This window comes from Scyliorhinus torazame, chromosome 5, assembly GCF_047496885.1.
Source record: "Scyliorhinus torazame isolate Kashiwa2021f chromosome 5, sScyTor2.1, whole genome shotgun sequence".
NCBI classification, from domain to species: Eukaryota; Metazoa; Chordata; class Chondrichthyes; order Carcharhiniformes; family Scyliorhinidae; genus Scyliorhinus; species Scyliorhinus torazame.
In genome coordinates this window covers 76,487,276-76,493,275 of record NC_092711.1, presented here as the reverse complement: position 1 = coordinate 76,493,275, position 6,000 = coordinate 76,487,276, and positions in this window count along the sequence as shown.

The window sequence follows — 6,000 nt, the reverse complement described above, 5'->3', positions numbered from 1 at the left end:
TAGAGCTTTAGTCATTGGAGACTCCATAGTTAGGGGGACAGATAGGAGATTCTGTGGGAATGAGGGAGACTCGCGGTTGGTGTGTTGCCTCCCAGCTGCCAGGGTCCGTGATGTCTCAGATCGTGTTTTCAGGATCCTTAAGGGGGAGGGGGAGCAGCCCCAAGTCGTGGTCCACATAGGCACCAACGACATAGGTACGAAAATGAATGGGGGTGTAAGGCAGGTATTCAGGGAGCTAGGGTGGAATCTTAGAGCTAGAACAAACAGAGTTATTATCTCTGGGTTGTTACCTGTGCCATGTGCTTGCGAGATGAGGAATAGGGAGAGAGAACAGTTGAACACGTGGCTACAGGGATGGTGCAGGAAGGAGGGATTCAGATTCCTGGATAATTGGGGCTCATTCTGGGGTAGGTGGGACCTCTACAAACGGAATGGTCTACATTTGAACCAGAGGGGTACCAATATCCTGGGGGGGAAATTTGCTCATGCTTTTCATGAGGGTTTAAACTAATTTAACAGGGGGATGGGAACCTGAATTGTCGCTCCAGTGTGCAGGAGATTGAGAGTAGTGAGGTCATGAGTAAGGTTTCAAGGTCGCAGGACTGTACCGGCAGGCAGGAAGGTGGTTCGAAGTGTGTCTACTTCAACGCCAGGAGCATCCAGAATAAGGTAGGTGAACTTGCAGCATGGGTTGGTACCTGGGACTTTAATGCTGTGGCCATTTCGGAGATATGGAGAGAGAAGGGATAGGAATGGTTGTTGCAGGTTCCAGGCTTTAGATGCTTCAGTAAGCTCAGGGAAGGTGGTAAAAGAGGGGGAGGTGTAGCATTGTTAGTCAAGGACAGTATTACGGTGGCAGAAAGGTCGTCTGATGAGGATTCGTCGACTGAGGTAGTATGGGGGGCTGAGGTTAGAAACAGGAAAGGAGAGGTCACCCTGTTGGGAGTTTTCTATAGGCCTCCGAAAAGTTCCAGAGATGTAGAGGAAAGGATTGCAAAGATGATTCTGGATAGGAGCAAAAGTAACAGGTAGTTGAATCACTTGTCAAGAGGTAGAAGGAGGCTTATGTAAAGATGAAACATAAAGGTTCAGTTAGGGCACTTGAGAGTTACAAGTTAGCTAGGAAGGACCTAAAGAGAGAGCTAAGAAGAGCCAGGAGGGGACATGAGACGTCCTTGGCAGGTAGGATCAAGGAAAACCCTAAAGCTTTCTATAGGTATTTCAGGAATAAAAGAATGACTAGGGTAAGAGTAGGGCCATTCAAGGACAGTAGTGGGAAGTTGTGCGTGGAGTCCGAGGAGATAGGAGAGGTGCTAAATGAATATTTTTCATCAGTATTCACACAGGAAAAAGACAAAGTTGTCAAGGAGAATACTGAGATCCAGGCTACTAGACTAGACTGGTTTGAGGTTCATAAGGAGGAGGTGTGAGTAATTCTGGAAAGTGTGAAAATAGATAAGACCCCTGGGCCGGATGGGATTTATCCAAGGATTCTCTGGGAAGCTAGGGAGGACATTGCAGAGCCTTTGGCTTTGATCTTTATGTCGTCATTGTGTACACGAATAGTGCCAGAAGACTGGAGAATAGCAAATGTTGTCCCCTTGTTCAAGAAGGGGAGTAGAGACAACCCCGGTAACTATAGACAGATGGTAGAGATAGGTTTTTTACTCAGAGAGTAGTAGGGGAGTGGAATGCCCTGCCTGCAACAGTAGTGGACTCGCCAACATTAAGAGCATTTAAATGGTCATTGGATAGACATATGGACGATAAGGGAATAGTGTAGATGGGCTTTAGAGTGGTTTCAGACGTCGGCGCAACATCGAGGGCCAAAGGGCCTGTACTGCGCTGAAATGTTCTATTGTTCTACCTCCTTGGTAAAGACAACCAGTTAGTTTTATTTCATTTTGAACAGGGTGATAGTTACTGGGTGGGATTCTCCATCAACCGACGCCGGAAACGCGAAACGCGATTGGGTGGCGAATCAGTTCCAACTCCGAAATCGCGATGGGCACCAATTTCATGCCATATCACAATTCTCCATTGCCTTGACAGCAGCGTTCCGGAATGCACATACAGTAAACAGCATTTGAATATCATTGGCGGGCCCGACCCGGTATTCTCCGGGGCCTCTGCAATTCTCCGCCTTCGATGGGCCAAAATCCCGATGGCGAGGTTCGCTTGTGTTGTTAAAAATCTTGAAACAGGCATCATGGCTGATGAGTGAGAAGGGGTTCAGAAAGTGTCCAACATCGCCATAGTTTGCTGACAGTTGTGCCGCTGGCCGGGGGGAATCCTGCCAAGTTCGGGGGAGTAGTGGGGTATGGCCAGGAGGTGGGCTGTGGGGTCAGCATGGATGGGCACAGAGCACTATTGCTGCAGACTGCAAGGCAGCCATGCAGCTGCGCACGGAGGAGACTGCCCGCTGTGAAATTAGGGCCACAGATCATATGTGTGTCCCCTTGGGCATTCCGCTAGGTGACCTCTGGCCTCAGCTGACCCATCAGTGGGATGGGAATGCTCCAGCACAATCAGTGCCATCTTGTTGACTGGGATGAATGTGTGTGGGGAGTGTAATGTGCATATGCGGCTGCAGCTTGTCAGCCTCCTGAGAGTCAATCACAGACCCGGTGAATCCCACACCGTTTTTCATTGGAATGGATTGTGTTTCATGTGGTGGCGGTGCTCGCCCCTCCAAAGTCACTGAGTCAGTCCAGGTTCAGCGCCAGCTTTGCTGTCATGGGAGTCCACAAATTCTTCCCCGGAGTGAACACTTAGTCTCAGGAACAGACAATCCCGCCCACTGTGTCTCATTCTTTAAAAGCTCCTGAGCTCCTTCTACACCTTTAAACAAGATGTGGAGATGTAGGCGTTGGACTGGGGTGAGCACAGCAAGAAATCTTACAACACCAGGTTAAAGTCCGACAGGTTTGTTTCAAATCACTAGCTTTCGGAGCACTGCTCCTTCCTCAGGTGATTGGAAGGAAGGAGTGATTCAAACCATACCTTTAATCAAGTAACAGATAGTGAGAGCCATCTGATGCACAGTAACCCAAAAACAAGACACTGTTGTACTTCTTCTCTGCTCTGTTCCTTTTTGAAATGAAAGTGAAATGAAAATCGCTTATTGTCACAAGTAGGCTTCAAATGAAGTTACTGTGAAAAGCCCCTCGTCGCCACATTCTGGCACCTGTTCGGGGAGGCTGGTACGGGAATTGAACCGTGCAGCTGGCCTGCCATGGTCTGTTTTAAAAGCCAGCGATTTAGCCCAGTGTGCTAAACCAGCCCCTGAATTGTGTGAACATAGTTTCAGATTTCTACATTTCAGTAACAAATGTTGAAATGTTTGCCCCACACCCACATCTGATTAAAGCCACAAACACAAAGGTCCAGTTTTCTCCTGGAGTTTGAGACAAATCAGTTTTGAAAATGATGCAGAGTTTCAGCCAAGAGGGAGATCCGGGCTCAGCCCCGCCCCTCATGCACTCAGATTGGTTGGAGGACCAGCCGCTCCTGCTCGGTCACCCAGACCCGCCCCCTCTTCCTATTCATCCTGACCTTCCGTCAGTCAGCCTGGCGTGATGCAGAGCATGCGCAGTGCGGCAACTGTAGTTAGACACCACTGCGCAGGCGCACGGACGGAGTTTGGAGCATGCGCAAATCCAGTGTTGGACTGGGGAGAGGCTTTTGTCCTGGAGAAGCGGAGTCAGTGCCAGGCGGTGGGTGGGAGGATTTGGAAACACTTTGTGGATCCGCAAACCCTTCACCATCATTGTCAGCTCCCTGGTTTGCAGCTGCGGAGCTTCTCCCTCCCTCCCGGGAACAGGCCCAGGTTAACGGGCACCATCCTGCTTCAGACACTGGAGGATGGTTCATATCAGAGGATGGGGGAGGGGGACAAGAAATAAGAGCTTCCACTTTGCACTCAAATCAATGAGGACTCTGATCTCTGGCAAGGAAGGAAACCCTGGCAGGTGGGCGGGGAGGGTTCACAAACACCCGCTGGAGGCCCCAAAACCCCACCTGCAGGTCCAGGGTTTCCAGCTCTTGGGGGATGGTTGGCTTCAGGGGGGATTGTTGGCTTCAGGTGCGGCCATCTTGGTGAAGGGCCATAGAGTGGGCGAGACATCAGGGTCCCAGTGACCAGGTGGAAAAATGATTGATTAATTGATTTTATTCTCACTTTGCACAGAGGGGCTTGAGAACTGAACCCAGCCAGAGGGGAGGGAGGGGGTGAGCTGTAAGGAAAAGAATTGTGAAGGTGGTGTGCAGGGTTTGCCGGGCTGACCAACTCTCATGGTGAAAATTATGGCACAGCCTGCACTGAAAGGCTGGCGTTCTGCCAGAGCTGGGACCAGGCCGCCTGGGGTAAGTGTCTGCCAGAGCTGTTGGAACACAGAAACAGTAAGGAACATGATCCTGTGCATTGAGAAAGGTCCAATTTATGTGACAGACAACATCCAGGCAGCATGCAGCCTGGGACAGTGGACACAAATACATTCCTATAAAATACGGGACTGTTAGTCACTGTGGGATTTGCATCCAGCACAGGGAGGTAAGAGAGTGCATGGGATTAGGATTTACTGCTTTGCAGGTACAAATGAGGAAAATATTTTTAATGGAAAATAGAATTGGACATTCAGAATTTCTCTCCTCTCTTTAAAGTTTTGTAAACTCCTTTTCCAGGGCATTAGAATGGTGGATTTACGAACAGGAAGCTCAAACTGAACATCACAGCATTATCTGACAGAGTCACCACGGCCTGAATATCATCAGTAATTGAATTAGGAAGGAGAAATGTTTGCGTATTCTGCCTGTACGACACCATCTAAAACATCTGACTGGAAAACCATCAAGACACACACTGGAGTGAGAGTTTCCAGTACATGGACTGTACAAAGAGCTTTAACCAGTTAAACAGCCTGTAAAAAAACATTACACGATTCGCAGAGGGCAAAAAGTGTAATTGTGTTCTGTGTGTGTGGACAAAGCTTCAACTCATTGTCCAAACTGGAGAAATACAAGGAAACTGGCACCATGGAGAAACCATGGAAATGTGAGGAACGCAATAAAGGATACAATTCTTCATCCCGGCTGGAAATGGGCAGCACGGTAGCATTGTGGATAGTACAATTGCTTCACAGCTCCAGGGTCCCCAGGTTCGATTCCGGCTTGGGTCACTGTCTGTGCGGAGTCTGCACATCCTCCCCGTGTGTGCGTGGGTTTCCTCCGGGTGCTCCGGTTTCCTCCCACAGTCCAAAGATGTGCAGATTATGTGGATTGGCCATGATAAATTGCCCGTAGTGTCCAAAATTGCCCTTAGTGTTGGGTGTGGTTACTGGGTTAGGATGGAGGTGTGGACCTTGGGTGGGGTGCTCTTTCTAAGAGCTGGTGCAGACTCGATGGGCCAAATGGCCTCCTTCTGCACTGTACATTCTATGAAAATTAACCCAGTGCACTAACACTTCCTTGATCGGGGTCGGGGGCGTTGACAGCAATTATCAACCCATTGTAATCACATTTCCCCATCAGAGTAACGAAGAAGGGCAAATGTTTACACAATGTTTTTCGAATTCCCTACGAAGGAGTTAATCACTTAACTCGCATTCTGCACCAGAGGGAGGGGAAAGGACAATTATTACTGAAGGAGACAAACACTCCCTCGATACATAATCGGCTTCTAGCTCACTATGCGGCCGACGATCCCAACCTTTCCACTTGTGTTGGAGAGATGTTCATATTTAAACATTCCAGTAATTTTGAAAAATCTTATCACAGATAATCATATTCCAACCGGTTGAACTCCAATAGTCTATCCTCCAGGGCCTTTTCACAGTTCTGTGATTTATGTTTCCAAAGCTAGTCCTGTGATTATTTTGGGATATTTCAGCAGATGTCATAATGCATCTCTCAAATAATGCACTTTTGCACAGAGCTGTGAATACTATTCCCTACAATGCACGCCACCAGGACCAGGCATAGCTGTTGGTGAAACTTGTAGCA